This window comes from Peromyscus eremicus, chromosome 6 (assembly GCF_949786415.1).
Source record: "Peromyscus eremicus chromosome 6, PerEre_H2_v1, whole genome shotgun sequence".
NCBI lineage: Eukaryota > Metazoa > Chordata > Mammalia > Rodentia > Cricetidae > Peromyscus > Peromyscus eremicus.
Window position 1 is genome coordinate 40,473,812 of NC_081421.1, and position 17,323 is coordinate 40,491,134.

Sequence of the window (17,323 nt, forward strand, 5' to 3'; positions counted from 1 at the left end):
GCTACTCTCCTGGACTACTCCTTCCCAAATAAACCTCTTTCTCAAAAGAGTTTTGGGGGAAGACCTTCATTCACTGGTGCACAGAAGAACCTTGCTGGGACGTCCCATAGTGGACTGAGCAAGGGGGAGCTGAACAGAAGAACCTTGCTAAGACGTCCCATAGTGGACTGAGCAAGGGGAAGCTGAACAGAAGAATCTTGCTGGGACATCCCATAGTGGACTGAGCAAGAGAGAGCTGGTAACACTGAGCCGGAGATTGTGGCTCTCCAGGAGAGGAGCAGGATTGCTGTGTCCTGCGGGGAGACCATCCCCTATCACACCAGGTATATCCTGACTTCCTGGAAGAGTCAGGATACCTTGACTTTCCTGAAGAGTCAGGATACCCTTCCTTGCTGAAGCAGTTCCAGGCCTGACTCTCCCGAGAAGTCAGAAAAATTTCCTTTCCAAGGTTGGGCTGTTTCTTTGCAGTTCCAGCCATCAGAGCTGTGCTAAACAGCTTCAGGTGTCCGGGACACCTTCAGGAAAGAGCTCTTGTTCTGAGTAGCTTGAGGTGTTTGGGATACCTCGCCCTCTAGGGCTGAACTGTCTCCTTGCAGTGTCAGCCATCAATTTACTAACATTTTGGTGCTGAAACCTGGGACACCAAACCCAGGGTTTTTGCAGTTTACTTACAAACAAGGCTGGCTGCCATAGCCCCAGAAGGAAAAAGCAGGCACGTCTATGTACCACAGATCAAGACTTCATCCTTCTCTGCTCATAGTTATGACTCAGTGTCTGAAGGTGGAAATATCATTTCGTATAACTGAATTCTGTAGTGACTCAATTTTCCACAAGCACATGCTAACTTCTTGCTTGTGCTCACAGGATTCTAGATGGTTGGGAGATCTCACCCAAAATGTAGCCATGAAGCAATGAAGAGAAATTAATTCCTTGAACTTTTCCTTGGAATCAACTATGTGCTTGTCTCATAGACTTATTTACACCCAGTCTTTCATCAGACAACAGATATTTGCTGCTTGACATGCAAGAACCCATCTCAGGAACACATGGGCCAGTGGCACTTGGTCCCCCTGCTAGTACTGCCTGCTAGTTTGGCAAGCCTATGGTGACAGTGAAGTATGGCTAAGGGGCTGGCCCATAATGTTAGGCAGGTTGGGTAACTTTGGATGAGTTTCCTCTCTGAGCCTCAGTTTACTTATGAAATGGAGACAATAGCATCTACTTCAGAGGGATATTGGAAGTTTCAGATGAGGATAACTGTAAACACCCACATGCCTTACACATAGACATAGTACATGTCTTCCAGTTACACTTTTATGTAGGACATATTATATAAATTGACTTACATTTTTATTTTTTCTTCCCACTTCCATCTCTTCTCCTAAGTACCCATCATGTGGCAGGTGCTCAGTGATTACTTTCTCTTGATTACTGATCAAGAGAAAGAAGAAGATGGATCCTTGCCCTCTAGAAGGTCACTTCTGAGCCAGCACATAAGACAGTTATATACCAGGCAGCTAGTGGTGTCACTGGCTGATGAGTGACACACAGAGCTGAGAGAGAGAGAATGCTTCTAATCAGATGGGAAAGCAAGAATGCATTGGAAGGTGGTGCTGAAACCATGATGCCCTCCAGAGGGCAGGGTTCAATTACAACTACTGCACCAGCTCTGGTCACTAAAGCACGTTCTCTCTGCTTTCCAGGCAAACAGAGTCATTGAGTGTGTCCTACCCCCAGACCACGTGTTCACAGATCTGCTGACAGAGACTCCTCTCTCATGGACAAGGCTGGCTGCCGTAGTCCCAGAAGGGAAAAGAAGGCACTCTCCTGCTCAGCAGGATGGAGCAGAGAATCACTTCCTGGCCTTTTCATTTGTGTTGCTGCATTCAGATCCAAATATGAAGAACATCTCTCTGCTGTCAATGCATTGCTTTGTCAGGATCTCCTTCCACTTCTCTGTTGTCGGGATGTTTGTGGTTACACTAAAATGTACCCAGATAATCCAGGATAATCTCTCCACATCAAGATTGTGAATTTTATCCTAGTGGTGAAGTTCCTTGAGTCATTCATTCAAAGAGCTGGAGTTAGGACTTGTGTGTCTTTGGGGGTCATTGTTCAGCTTGCTATAGCAGCCAATAAACAGAGGGTGGAGGCTGTGGGACTTCTTAACCACTTTTTTTTTTTTCTGAAAGTCCATCCTAATATTGAATTAAGCAAATAGGCCAGCAAACTAAGGCACAGACCCTTCTTTCACCATGTATATGGCTAATCAGACTTGCTTATATTTTTCCATCAAATTTCTTTTCTGTCTGTGTGTGTCACTGGTGTTGTGGAAGTGTAATTTCCTAAGAAAGGGAAAAGTGGATCCAAAAGATCCAGGGTGGAATGTTGGATGGGTGAGGGGTTAAAGAGACAAGAGGCAGGGAAAGAAATACTTGTGGGGTGAATGAGGTTTCAGGGCTAGTTTTGCTGGGTCGGGTTTATGGTCATTTCTGATAAATGGCAGAGAGCAGCTGCAGGAAGAAGGGGGTTTGGAGCTGGACAGGGCAGCTGCTGACACACTCCTTGAAATTCCCACACACTTGGGAAGAAGGGTAAATGAGTGGTCAGTGCACACTCTGAACTTACAAGGCAAGGAACATGTCTTCATAGTAGCATTGGGCCCAGGAATGCAGGTAACCCTGAGGTTTATACCCTGAAGCCTGCAGAAGGAACTAACTCCGCTGCTACTCTGCTTTTATACTTGTGATATCTCTTCAAAAAAGATGTAGTTGTTACTGGCTTGATGGTGACCTGTTAGGGCAACAAGAAGAAAGTATGAACCTTCTGCATAGCTTTATAGTGGCTGTTATTATGCTCCCGTTTAACTTACCCCTCATTCTGGAATAGGATTGGCAAAATTTCTGCTGAAACATTCAGGAAATGCCTCATAAAACAACAACAAAACAAAAACTTCAGGCTGAACGAGCACTTGCTTCTCTAATTAAGGCATTTCCGAGTGTTTACAAAGGGCTGACCTCCTGATTTCCAGACAATTGCCTTTAGAGAAATTGTAATTGTGGGAAATTGAAATGAAGTGAAATGTTTTGATTGGCTGTCTTATAGAGTTTAGCCCATGCATTTCCCAACTTTGCATCTGGCTCTCTCGATAACACAGTGGTGCACTTTCTCTTCTTTGGAACTGGACAAATAGTTTTGCATAAATGAAAACCTTCTAGAACAAGAATAGTAAGATTTTTGGGATAATTTCACATTTTTAAGTATATAGACTTGAGAATAAAGAGATGCTTGTGCAGATAGAGGTAAAAAAACGAGAATCAGTGAGTTGAAACCTTGGTTGCATTAATTGCCCCAGAGGAACACTGTGCTGGATCTTGAGCTGAGGGAGAAGCAGCATTCCTTAAAGCCACATTACTTCTGCAGTTGCCTTTTATAATGAACTTGCTGTGGCCTCAGCCCACAGATACTAGAACAAAAGTCAGCATGAAAAGCTATTTTAAAATAGAAATAAATTGCAAAGAAACGAAGAATTGGGTACTCATAGCACACGCTCCTCAGGAGTTTTTCTTTTACAGAAGCCCTGAGAAACTGTATGTGTCTAAAGCATGCTCCTGGGAGCTCTTAATTACCAAAAGAGAAAATTTTCCCTGCTGATTAATACTGGAATACACAGTTGCCTTTAGATGTAAGTCTGCCAGACTAAAATGATAAATGATAAGAGTGCATTAAGGGGGCTGGAGAGATGGCTTGGTAGTTAAGGGCACTGACACTTCCATAGGACCTGGGCTGTATTTCCAGCATCCACACGGCTCACTATCTCCTTTAACTCCAAATCCAAAGGATCTAAAACCATTGTCTGGCCTCCGCAAGCACAGGGTGTGGACATGGTGCACAGACATACCTACAGGCAAAACACACATACACATAAAAATTAATAATATATTTTAAAAAAATACATAAAGACAGCTCATTTTCCTTTCAGTGGAGAACAGACAAAGAAGATTCCAATGCGGCATTAAAGAGCTGAGCACATTGTCAGCAGGGCTGTTGTGTAACCATGAAGTATACCAGTTCCTGGATGGTCCAGCAGTGGAACACTCAGGACACCTGAGCAGGTGCAAGGACCAAGGTGGAAAAGTCCCACTTCTCAGCTGTCTACAGAAGATTGATCCTTTGGGCACCCTGTGAGCCTCCCTTGTTTTCTTACCCAGCAGCCTTTTGTCTTTGTTTTTCTCCCTGACCTGACTGTAGGGTCCAGACAAGAGACAAGGGTTCTAAAACACTCACCTTATGGCTTTCTTTGAAGACTTCAAAGCATAGTATATGAATCTGATTCCTTTAAAGAATTTTTATTTTAACTCATTAAAATTGTGTGTGCATGATGTGGGGGACATGCCTGCCACAGCATGCAAGTGGAGGTCAGAGGACAGCTCTGTGACATTGGCTTCTCCTCCCACCTTTAGGTGGGTCCTAGTGATCAAACTCAGGCTGTTAGCCTTGAGAGCAAACACCATGTACTCCTTCTCCATCGACACCCCCCCCCCCCCCCGCGCCCCTGGCTAAACTGCCTTGCCAACCCATGATGCTAGTTCTTAAGATGACAAATTTTCCATCCCTGCTGTGAAAGGAGATTACACAATATTTCTTCAAAGACCTTATAAGTAGTTGCTGCATGGAGCAAATTGGAAAAACAGGGCAGATTTCTCACGAGGGCTGGACTAGATGGCCCATGCAAGTCCTCTCTGGCTGTCAATTGCAACAAATAAAAACTACTGCGGGACTTCTGGTTTGGTTTCCAATCTGGGTACCAGAAGATTAACCTGTAAAGACAGGTTTAAATGTATTTTGAATCTCATTTTCCGGGTCAATGTTTTTAAAGCAGTCTCAAATGGCCAGATGAGTACTTCTGCCTGGCACTGATGTGTGGCCCCATCTGTTCATCTGTCCATGGCTTGCTGAATCTCTTTCTGAGGCATTAGTACTTTAGATGCCATAGTGGTCTATCTACACTATCCTCTGGAGGTTAGTTTATGTCTAGCTTTAGGACATGCAACAGTGTAGAGTTGCTGTGGGGACACTTTGAGGCCCTTTTAGTTCTGCAGAAGACTAAAACCTGGGCTAGTTCTCTTAGTACACTGCAGGCCTTGCATCTAGAAATAAAAGATGAAGCTGAGAACCTCCTATGTACAGAAGGGGCATGTCATTTTTAGAAGTGCTTCTTGCACTTATTTTTTTCCTGTTTACAACAACAACAACAAAAAAATGGGACACAAGCAGAAAGTTGCACTGTGAAAATTTAAGATCAGAGAATCCTGTTCTTGGACTTAGGAGACCAAAGTCTTATATCCTCAACTTCCTGGGCAGCTCTGACCAAGGAATTGATACTCAGTATAAAGCAATATGGCATCTGGGATGGGCAGTGCTAACTCTCAACTTGAAGGGATCTAGAATTACTTAGGAAGTGGACCTCTGGACATATTTGGGGGATTGTCTTGACTATGCTGAGGTGGGAAGACCTGCTCTGTGAGTCACACCCATTTCTAGGGCTGGGATTCTGGACGGTATAAAGTGGAGAATGTAAGCTGACCACTGGCATGCATGCAGTCATTGCTGTCTGTTTCTTGATGGCAGACGCAGTGACCAGCTGCTTCAAGCTCCTGCCTCCTATAAGTGCCTGTCATGCCAAACTGTACCTTGGACTCTGATCCAGAATCAGATCTTCTTTCTTAAGCTGATTTTGTCAGATATTTTTCACAACAAGAAGAGAAATTAAGGCAGCCTCTGAACTTTTCTCAGGAATAGCCATTGCTACCCCACTCATTTCTAGTGATCATGCTGTGTCATCAATATTGAAATTGACATTTAAAACACTGTCACCTGAAATGATTTGGCCTTAACACTCTTGCCTGATTCTGAAGCATGGAAAAGTGGTGGCAAATATAATATGCTTAACTTGGAATAACATGTTACACTTTAAAATACATTTTAAAATTTATCCTTTGAGAATTTTGTACACGGTACATGTTTTTTGATCAAATCTATCCTCCAGTCTCTTCCCTTAACGTCTCTCGGAACTCCTTTTCACCAAACCTCCCTTCTAACTTCATGGACTCATTTTTTTTAGCCACCTAATCCAGTCAGTCCATGGGTGTATGGCTATCCATTGCAGCAAGGACAGCCTGCAGGGGTCGCATCCCAGAAGAGAATTCACCCATCCTCTTCCAGCAGTCATGAAGTACTGGTAACTCCTCAGCTGTGGTTGGGACCTGATAGACACCTTTCCATCTGCTGCATCCTTGCACGGCTCCAGGGACTGGACTACCAGGGGCAATGAAGAAATAAAGAGGACAAACAAGGGACATAGAAAAACTAGGATTGGGGGTCTAGGCTCTTGGATTGGAGAAGCTGCAGGGTCCCGGAAGGTCACTGTGTTTATTATGTACAGTTGAATAGAGTTGCAGAGTTATTGTATTCATCTACAAAAAAGAAAGAAGTTATATAAGCTGTACAAGGAGGTAGGTTTCGCTAGTCTCAATAGGAGTAGTGTCTGTAGGAGAGTAATATTAATATTCAGGTCCTAAACATCTGGAGGGAGAAAACTACAGTGGACACTTTCTGTACATACTATCAACATTCACGTTCACACCTGAGAAAGGCTTTGGCATCCCTCAGGAGAAGACTTTGCTGCTCCTACAGGTCAGAGGTATTGGTCCTTGACATGGCTGTGTCTATGTCAAACAATAGACATTCAATCAGGACTTCATCTGCTCTCTACATCCATCTACGATGAAATGTTGGCCGGTTTGATCACATGTATGCCTTGGACAGTCAACCACAGCCATAGTAAGTTCATGTGTACAGTGGCCCTGTCATGTCCAGACAGTTTTACAGAGATTCTCCCCAATCTCTGGTTTTTACAGACTTTCCACCCATTCTTCCTTGATGCTCCCTGAATCTTGGGGCAGGGTGTATGACATACGTGTCCCATTTAGGGCTGAACATCTGATAGTCACTTATTCTTTATACTTAGGCCAGTTGCCTCTGTTTTAAATATCTACTGCAAAATGGAGCTTCTGTGGTGAGTATTGAGGCTACACTAATAAGTGAATATAAAGGTAAATATTTAAGGCAATTTGATCCTGTCTGTTTAGCAACATAATTGTGGTTTATTCTCTCCTTGGGCCTATAAATTCCCTAGCATGACTCTTGGACAGGTTTGCAGTATCAAATATGAGCTCTGTTTTGTTGAGTAGACCCTAAACTCAATCAGAAAGTGGTTGGTTACCCCATAATGACCATGCTACTATTACACCAATGATCATATCTTATCAGGCTGGTCATTATTGTATCTTGAAGGGTACAAAACAGCTGATGACTTCTCCCCCCCCCCATCATTTTGCTTAGCAACTTACAGAACTATGAAAAAGAGAAAGTAGGGAAGAGGTTTCCATGTTAGTATCAGCATGGTTTCTACACCAGTGTGTAGTGATTTCAGCAATAGAGTCTTATCAAGTTCTTGTGGGAAACCAACTACCTGTATTGTTTGGAAGGGATGTCTTTGGTAACTCCTTGACCATAAATTAAAGGGAAACATCCCATACCTGGCACTGGGATTTTTGTTTGATAGCTATGAAATCTAGGCAGAGCGTTATCCCCATACCCATTAGGGTAACTCCATTCAAAATCATTTAAAAATTTTAGAAATCTTATAAAATTATAGGATTTCATATGCCTTTTGTACGTATCCATAGTGTTAGTTATCTCTCTAACCTTGCCTCTTATTCTCTTGCCTCTCCTCACTTACCCCCCATCACCTCCATTCTACCTTCATACCACCTGTGTTCTACTACACACCCTCCCTTAAGTTCTTTCTTTCCTCCACCCTACAGTGGTCACTCTATGGTTCTGGCTTCAACAGATACTCTAACTTAAACACATATATTGAAAGATTTGAAGTTAGGATCTACATATAGAGAGAACATATGGTGTTTATCTTTATAGGTGTAGGTTACCTCAATCAGTAAAATATTTTCCATTTCCAACCATTTACCTACCAATTTCATTTTTCTTTAGAGTAGAATAAAAATTCTATTATGTATATGTACCAAATTTTCATTATTCATTCATCAGTTAAGGTTGTTTCAATTTCCTAGCTATGGTGATATAAATAGCAATGAACATGGATGCACAAGTATCTCTGTAGTATCTATATAGAGTCCTTCGGGTATATGCCCATGAGTGGTATAGCTAAGTCAAATGATAGATCTGTTTTTAGCATTTTGAGGAACCTTCAAATCAGTTTCTAGAGTGGCTATACCAATAGTATTCAGCAGTCTCTCTTTTTCTTCACATCCTTGGCAGTTTTTGTCTTTTGTTTTCTTAATCTTAGCCATTCTAATTAAGTATGATGGTTATTATTATTATTATTATTATTATTATTATTATTATTTAGCCTCCTCTTCAGTCATCGTCATCATCATCATCATCATCATCATCATGTCAACTGGATACAAGCTAGGGTCATCTGGGTCATCAATGCCTCCAACAGATTGTCCTGTATACAAACCTGAGGAGCATTTTCTTGATTACTGATTGTCTTAGAGTTCCTATTGCTGTGAAAGGACATCATGACCATTGCAACTCTTAAAAAGGAAAATCAATTGGGGTGGCTTACAGTTTCAGAGGTTCAATCCATTATCATCATGGTGGGACATGGCAGCATTCAGGTAGACATCGTGCTGGAGAAGGAACTGAGAGTTCTATTTATCTGCAGGCAACTGGAAGTGACCCATCTACCACACTGAGTGTAGCTTGAGCACAGGAGATCTTAAAGCCTTCCACCACATTGAGACTCTTCCTCCAATAGGGCCACACACTCCCTTTGGAGGCCATTTTCTTTCAAACCACCTTATTCCACTCCCTGGCCCCCAAAAGTTTGTGGCCATATCATAATGGAAAAATGCATTCAGTCCAACTTCAAAAGTTCCCATAGTCTATAACAGTCTCAAACTTATTTAAAAGTCTAAAGTTCAAAGTCTCTTTTGAGATTCACGCAATCTCAACTGTAATCCTCTGTAAAATCAAAATCAAAAAGCTGATCACATTCTTCCAACACATCATGACACAGAATATACTTACCATTCCAAAACATAGGGAGGGGTGTATAGGGAGGAAATACTGGACCAAAGCAAGACCAAAAACCAGCCAGGCAAACTCTAAACTCTGCATCTCTTTGTCTGATGTCAAAATACTCTTCTTACTTCCAACATCTTTCAGTTTTGTTGACTGTAACACACTTCTCTCTCTTGGACTGGTTCCACTCCCTGTTATCAGCTCTCCAGTCAGATATCCCATGACTCTGTCATCTCCAACATCTTGAGGTCTCCAAGGTAATCCAGGCTTCAACTTCACAGCTTCACACAATGGCCTCTTTAGGCCTCCATTCAGGGACACCATGGACACATGCCTGGCCTCAATACCTTTCCTTAGTCATGGAGGAAGATTCTATAATCCCTTTCTGTAGATGTAACCAACCGTCTTATTAAATAAGAAACACAGAGCTGATTCAGAGAAGAAAGCCAAGAGGTCAGAACTAAGAGCCTTACCCTTCCTGCTTCAGCTATCCTGCTTCAGCCAAGAGAGCTCTCCGAAAAAAGGGCCTACTTCCTGTGTGTATGCCTTTTTATAGTCTAGCTGTTCTGCCTTCTCATTGGTTGTAAACCTAAACACGTGACTGCCTTGTCATTGCCTGTATGTACCGCCCTCCAGGTCCTTATAGGCGTGCGCCACCACCGCCACGCACTTGCTATGGCTCTAAAACTCTGACCCCCAGGCAACTTTATTTATTAACATACAATTAAAATCACATTTCAGTACAAGTAAAATACCACCACATTTCCCCTTTTCTATTTTAATAAAAAGGAAAAAAAAAGAAAAAGGTTATAACTAACAAAAGAAAAACTATATACAAAAGTACAATAACTATATACAATATATACAAATAATAAATGTCTAAACAATGTCTAGTCCATTTGTATTTGACAAATTCAGAGATAATAATTTCATTATCCTATTTTGTTAAGTCCAAAATGTATCTAATTCACTTTCTATCCTAATTAATCTTCAACTATAACTAACTAACCTTCAACTATAACTAACGAATCTTCAACTCCCTCAGAGACCCAAGAAGGAAATAATATTAGCTAACAAAAATAAAAACAGAAAGTGCATGTAAGCAACTTCCAAAAAAATTTGTGAGTTGACAGAAACAGCCAGCTGCCTGGACAGTCACCTGAGGTTTCTCCGCAATGCTGGGGCATCATCTTCAGCCTATAGGCTTAGCATATCTGACAGACTCATTTGTGAAGTAGGATGTACACAAGGTCAACAGTTCAACCTCACATTGGGTGAGAGCAGTCCATGCACCAGAAACACCTGAATTCCACTAGTGTCATGTCATGATTCAGGATTTTAAATTCTGGAAAATGTTGATGGTTTTTTAATTCAGCTCTCCATTCTTCTTGGCTGTGTACATATAGCTTCATCTCAGCATCCCATTCTTCTCCACATCCCTCTATCAAATGCCAGTCTACTATTGAGAAGCGTGAGCTTAGTTACTCTTCAAGAATAATTGTTTCAGCTGCTGTTCCATTGCACATCAGAAGCCATCAGCCCACTGCCTGTTCAGCTGCCTTCGAAGAAAAGGGCACTGTACCTTTTCCGAGTTGCGAAGGCCACGTCAGGGATGGTGCCATATTGTCCTGGCCTCAGAAGATGCCTTTTGATAAAGCCATAACCACGCTTGTTTAGGCAAGAATCAGTAGTCCTTTGTTTCATGTCCTGTCTGTCCATTTTGTCAGCAGTTGATTCGAGGATACTTTGTTGTCCAGTGGCTAACTTTTGCCACAATGAAAGCTAACTCCATAAGCAGTTTCTTCAATGCCCATATTTTCTCTGAAGTAGATTGGTACTGCCAGGAGCCGACATGTCTCATAGTCATAACAAAAAAGAAAAATTTTCTAAGTTATTAAAACATTTTAAATGCCATATTCTGTAGTTCTCTGAAGGGTTTGAAGATGACCTATCTAAAATATATCTGCTCAATTTTTAAAACATATCTAATATGACTACAAGTTCTATTGTAATGTCTAACTACTAACTATCATTTCTTTATATCCTAATAGTTGGTAATAATAACATTCAAGGATCAGAAAATTGCATTGTTAAATAAATGAATGATATAAGTACAATTAGAAATATACATATAGCATTTTCTAACAATATCAATTTCAATATATATAATTTGTATACAATATAAAACAATCCAATCCAATGTAAAGTATTTAAAACTAGTAATTGTCTTTCTTCTGTCTTTAACTCTAAAGCCAGAACCATGTGGTTGAAGCTACCAAGTTCTGCTGCTTGCTTGAGCTGGAACATGACTCTTTTGTTCAATTACATCATCACCAGCTTTCTGTTTTCCATGGGTTTCTTTACTGCCTAAGTTTGGCTGTCCTGGAACTTGCTCTGTAGACCAGGCTGTCCTCAAACTCAGAAATCCACCAGCCTCTGCTTCTAGAGTAACACCACACCCAGTTCTAAGCTTTTTTAAAATTCCCTTTCACAAGTTAGGAACTTACCTGTGTGGCATCTTGCTCTAATGCCACCACCCCCTTTATTCCATTTCTTAATCGGTTTATGTCCTTGAACACAGGACTTAAGTCCATTCCACTTCTGGTGCTCCTTTTCTCCTCAAATTGTACATTTTTTATTTTTACTTGATAAGATTGCTCCTTTTTATTATAAATCTTCAGTAGAGTTAACACTAGTAACCATATGATAGAATCTATACTAGGCTGTTTTGATATTTTCTCTGCCAACATAATTAATCTAAAATCACTTTACTTTAGTCACAGGCAGACTCTTTGAACAAGGGCAAAAAGCCCCCATATGCTTCTCCAAAATATCCTAAGAACAATCTCTAGGTAACATAATAAAATTCTTCCCCTCTGAAACCTCTTGATTTAATCCAACAGTCCAAATCTTCTGTGCTCCTATTAGTGTGATCCATTAAGCAGCACTTAAAGCATTCCGCTGCTTTCCTAACCCAAAGTACCAAAGTCCAAATTTTTCTAAACAAAAACACGGTTATCCTTATCACAATAATACCCTACTTCTGGTACCAACTTCAGTCTTAGTTAGTATTGCTGTGAAGAGACACCATGACCACAGCAACTTTTTAAAAAACTTTTATTGGTTCTTTGTGGATTTCACCTCCTGCATTCTGATTCCACTTATTTCCCTATCTCCTCACATCTGCCCTTGCAACCTCCTCCCAAATCAAAACCAAATTTAAAAGAAAAACCAAACAAAACAAAAGAAAAACAGAAACAAAAACAAAAACAACAGAAAAGAAGAAGAATCTTGTTGTGGAAGCTGTAGTGTGGCCCATTGAAGCACATAGTTTACCCTTTAGTCCATTCACGTTTACTTGCAAGTGTTCATTGCCACAAGTCATTGGTCTGGTTTAAGGCCTCTGTTTTCTGCTACACCACCGATGATGGGATCTCACTGGGGCTCCTCATGGATATCCTGTGGTTATCCTGTGTCATGGAGATCCTACTGTTTTAAATCTGTAGGTTCATTCCTTTGACATGCTACAACCACAGCAACTGTTATAAAGGAAAAACATTTCATTGTAGTGGTTTACAATTTCTGAGGTTTAGTCCATTTTTATCATGGTGGGATATGGCAGCATGCAGATAGAAATGGTTCTGGAGAAGGAGCTGAGAATTCTACATCTTGATCTAAAAGCAACAGGAAGTGAACTGTCTACCACACTGAGTATATCTTGAGCATAAGAGACCTCAAAGCCCACCCCCACAGTGACATCCTTCCTCCAACATGGCCATACCTACTCCAACAAGGTCACACTTCCTAATAGTGCCACTCCCTTTGGGGACCATTTTCTTTCAAACCACAACACTGATTGACAGGGAAGGGTCCAGCTCACTGTGGGAAATGCCACCCCTAGGAAGGTGGTCATGGATTATGTAAGAGAGTAGACTGAGCAAGCCATGAGAGCAAGCTAGTAAGCATGGCTTCTGCTTCATTTCCTCTCTACAGGTTTATGCCTTTAGTTCCCACTCTGATTTCCCTTCATGATGGACAGTAAGCTGTAAGATGAAATAAGCCCCTTCCTCCTCAAGTTGCTTTTGGTCATGATGTTTATCACAGCAATAGAGAGCAAACTAGGAGCAACTAGGGTAAGATGAAATCTCAAAGCAGTTTTCATTTGCAATTCCCCAGTGGCTAAGGATGTTAAACATTTTTTTTAAAATGCTCTTTAACTATTTGTATCTCAAGAACTTTTTCAACTCCATTGCCCATTTGAAAATTAGGTTGTTTATTTTCTTGGTTTTTAGTTATTTCGAGTTCTTGGCACTAATCTTAAAGTACATATGAGCCAATGACTGTGAACTAAATTCTCACAGGAGAATTTTCTATCCTAACAGTACTTTTAAGAAATACTATAACTAGAAGATGGTTGTTTCAGTCTGCTTTTATGTTACTGTGATAAAGAACCTGGCGAAAAGAAACTTGGGAGGAAAGGTTTATTTGGCTTCCATGTCCAGGTCATGATCTATCATTGAGGAAGTCAGAGCAGGAACTCAAATCAGGTAGCTGGAGAAAGAACCGTGAGGGAAGGCTGCTTATTGACTTGCTGCCTGGCTCCTACTCAGATAAATTTCTAACATAGCTCAAGTCCATCTTCCAAGAAATGATGCTGTCCACAGTGAGCTGAGCCCTCAACATCAACCATAATCAAGACAATCTCTCACAAACATTGTGTAAGTCATCCCTTGGGTGAGATTCCCTCTTCCCAGGTGACTCTAGGTTGTGTCAAGGTGACAACAAAAACCAACCTGCACAGTGACTCAGGTAATAAAAATATTCTCACTATTTTGGGAAAGCACACAGTAGTCTCCCTACTCTTCCCAACCCTAAGAAAGTTTGGCATGTGTTTGGCATTATTTCATAATCTCTTTTCAACAAAGGTGACCCAGGGCAGAAATTAAAAGTGAGAGGCAAGTCACACCCACACAAATCACCTGTCATAGATGGAGTGGTTCCAAATGAAACAAGGACTGGAAAAGAAGCATTTTGTCTAGTCAACACAATGTGTGACTCAAGAGTGCTGAGGCCCCAGATGACTGTCAGTGAAGAGCTCTGCTTAGCTGCAACTGATGAAAGACACCGTGTGTGTGCTGCTAATACTGGGGGTGAGACAGTTACAGTCTGCTCTGAGTTCAACTGTGTTGACAGAAAAACCCTAATGGAGCGCCTGACTCCAAAAGCTGGATGATTTTTTATGTTAACTTGACAGAAGCTAGAGACATCTGAAAGGAGAAGCCCCAGTTGAGAAAAAAACTCCCCTAAGATCTGACTGTAAGGCATTTTCTTAATTAGCAATTGATGTGGGAAGGCCTAACCTACTGTGGGTGGTGCCATCCCTGGGCTGGTAGTCCCGGGTTCTATAAGAAAGCAGACCAAGCAAGCCAGTAAGCATTACTCCTCCCTGGCTTCTGATTCAGCTCCTGCCTCCAAGTTCCTGCCCTACTTCACTTTCTGCCCTGACTCTCCTTTGTTGATGTGTAAGTATAAGCAAAATTAGCCTTTCCTTTGCTTCTGGTCATGGTGTGTCAGCATAGCCATGGCAACCCTAACTAAGACATCCTCTGAAGACAAGACTGTCCTGTGACAAACACCTGTGGTTTAACTACAACAATGAGGCACACAGACAGTAGGAACATAATTTTTGAATGATTTTTTCTTTTATTGAATGTGTTATTTGGACAATTTCTTACACATACACTGTTGTCTTGATCACTATCATCCTCATTCTCCTATTTCCCTCCCAACCCCATTCACCACCCCACCCAAGCTGTGCTTAGCATGTTACCGTGGTCTCCCGAAGGTAAGGGTGCAGTGTGGGATGGAAAACTGTTCTGATAGGGTAAACTCAGAATCTCCTGTCTGTGCATCAGGCAGGACACACACTTGTGCTCCTGACAAACTCTCCTGACAGAAGAGTCTCCAGGTCCTGTGTCTTTTCTCTATCATCTGGAATTCATTTAGGTCCTAACTGCTCATAACACTTAGAATACGCAAAATGGGCCACATCTTAAACATCGCACGCATGCTTACAAACCACCTTGGGCTTTATCACTCCTCCCCCCAAAAGGCTAATTTAAAAGCAAACACCTGAGAATTCTAAATTAAGCAAAACAGCACTGAGTTAAGTCACTTCAAAATGAAAGAACTGCCTGACTCCACTTGCAAAGAACATGAAAACCCCGGGCAGAGAGACCTCTCATCCATACCTATATTTCATGCCAGTCTGCTTCGCGGTGGACTCTCTGAGAGAAATGTGATGCTGAGGGGTGAAGGTCCCCAGGCTGCGAGCGATGATAGCGACAGTGCGGAATTTGGCCCGGGCTGCGTTCACCACATTGGGGGCGGTGGAGCTCTGCTTGCTTAGAAGTCGGTCTGAAGAACCAGCCTGCCTCCATCTTTGGCTTAAAAGCCATCTTATAGCAAAAACAAACTAGGTCACTTCTGTTTATGATTAAAGCTCTGTTTCTCAAGGTTTGGGCTATGCCCACCTATAACCCTAACTACAAATGGCTCTGTACTACCTGTTCCAGGAATGGCAACCAAGTCTTTGTTTCAAAAATTCATTATAACTGTCTTGCAACCCCACTTTTGTTTCAAAATGTTATATGACTACGTATGACCACCTTGTTAAGCCTGCCTTGCAACCATGTCTTCGTTTTAGGAGGTCGTTATGACTAAATTGTTATGCTTAAGTTCTGCTCCTATAACCCCCATTTGGAAACCCCTACCCCTGAGATATAAAAGCTTTGTCTTCCTCACATCCAATGCTGACCTCTCAAATCCTGCCTTAGGGGGAGACAGCCCTTTGGTCAAACTCAGGGCTTGAGCATAGTGGGCAAGTGCTTTGTCAAACACAGTCAATAAAATGCCACACTTAAGGAGAGCTGAGAATCCACAAGAGAATAATGAAAATGTTAAAAAAATCAATGCAGAGTATAGCCAGAACCAGGACCATGGAGACAAAGCTGCGGATCCGTTAAGGAGCTGGAAAGAATAGTGATCTCATTTTCTTATCTCTGATTCAGCTGTCCTTTCTCTCTCTTGCTACACACACACACACACACACACACACACACACACACACACACACTGTGTGTGTATATGTAATATATAAATGTATATCTGTATATATATATGTATATTCATACATATATGTGTATAAAGTTTTAAAGTAGTAAGTTTTCATATTGCTTTTCTAAATATTTTTAAAGTTAATTATCCCTCTCTCAGCACTCCCTTCCCCCATCCTCTCCACTCAAGCCTGCTTCTTCCTCCTTCATACTATCCACATTCTAAATGTTAAATACCAATGGAATAGTTGTCCATAAAAATGCAAGATTGAAGGATTCATGGAGAGCATCTGAGGCTTGGCACCTTGTGACAGGGTCAGAGTGTCTTCAGAGAGGTCACTGGTGAAGGTTAAGCCTCAGTTGCAACGGGGACCCCAGAATATTGGAAATGCCTGGACTATGCAAGATCTGCCAAAAAGAGCTGTGGGTGTGGAATGTCGCATCCTTAAAAGGAAGTGTGCACTGTGAATGGCAGAGCTAGAGAGGCAAGGCTGCCTAAGTCCCTTGGTACCCAAAAGATTTCAAGCTTCAGATGCTGGACAATGAGCTACACAGTTTGAGTCACATTACTAGATTTTCTTTTTTCTTTTTTTTAATGTGATTGTACATTTGCTATACACTGGTTCTTCACTTTTTTTTTTTTTTTTTTTTTTTTTTGGTTTTTCGAGACAGGGTTTCTCTGTGTAGCTTTGCGCCTTTTCCTGGAACTCACTTGGTAGCCCAGGCTGGCCTTGAACTCACAGAGATCCGCCTGGCTCTGCCTCCCGAGTGCTGGGATTAAAGGCGTGCGCCACCACCGCCCGGCTCTGGTTCTTCACTTTTGGAATAAGAATGTTTAATTAACTCATTTTTTTTTTATTTCATAGAAGCCCACATTTAAGAGACTTTAGAATTTTTAAGGGTTAGAATTTTGAAGAATGGGAGATTTTCAGAGTTCAACCACATTTTGCATCATATATTAACACGAGAATTTGGCAACAAGAGTCTGAAAGTTATGACCTAAGTGGTATTTATTTGTCAAGTTGTCAAAGAGTAAATTGTCCTGGTTAGTTTTAACTGTTAAACTTACACAACCT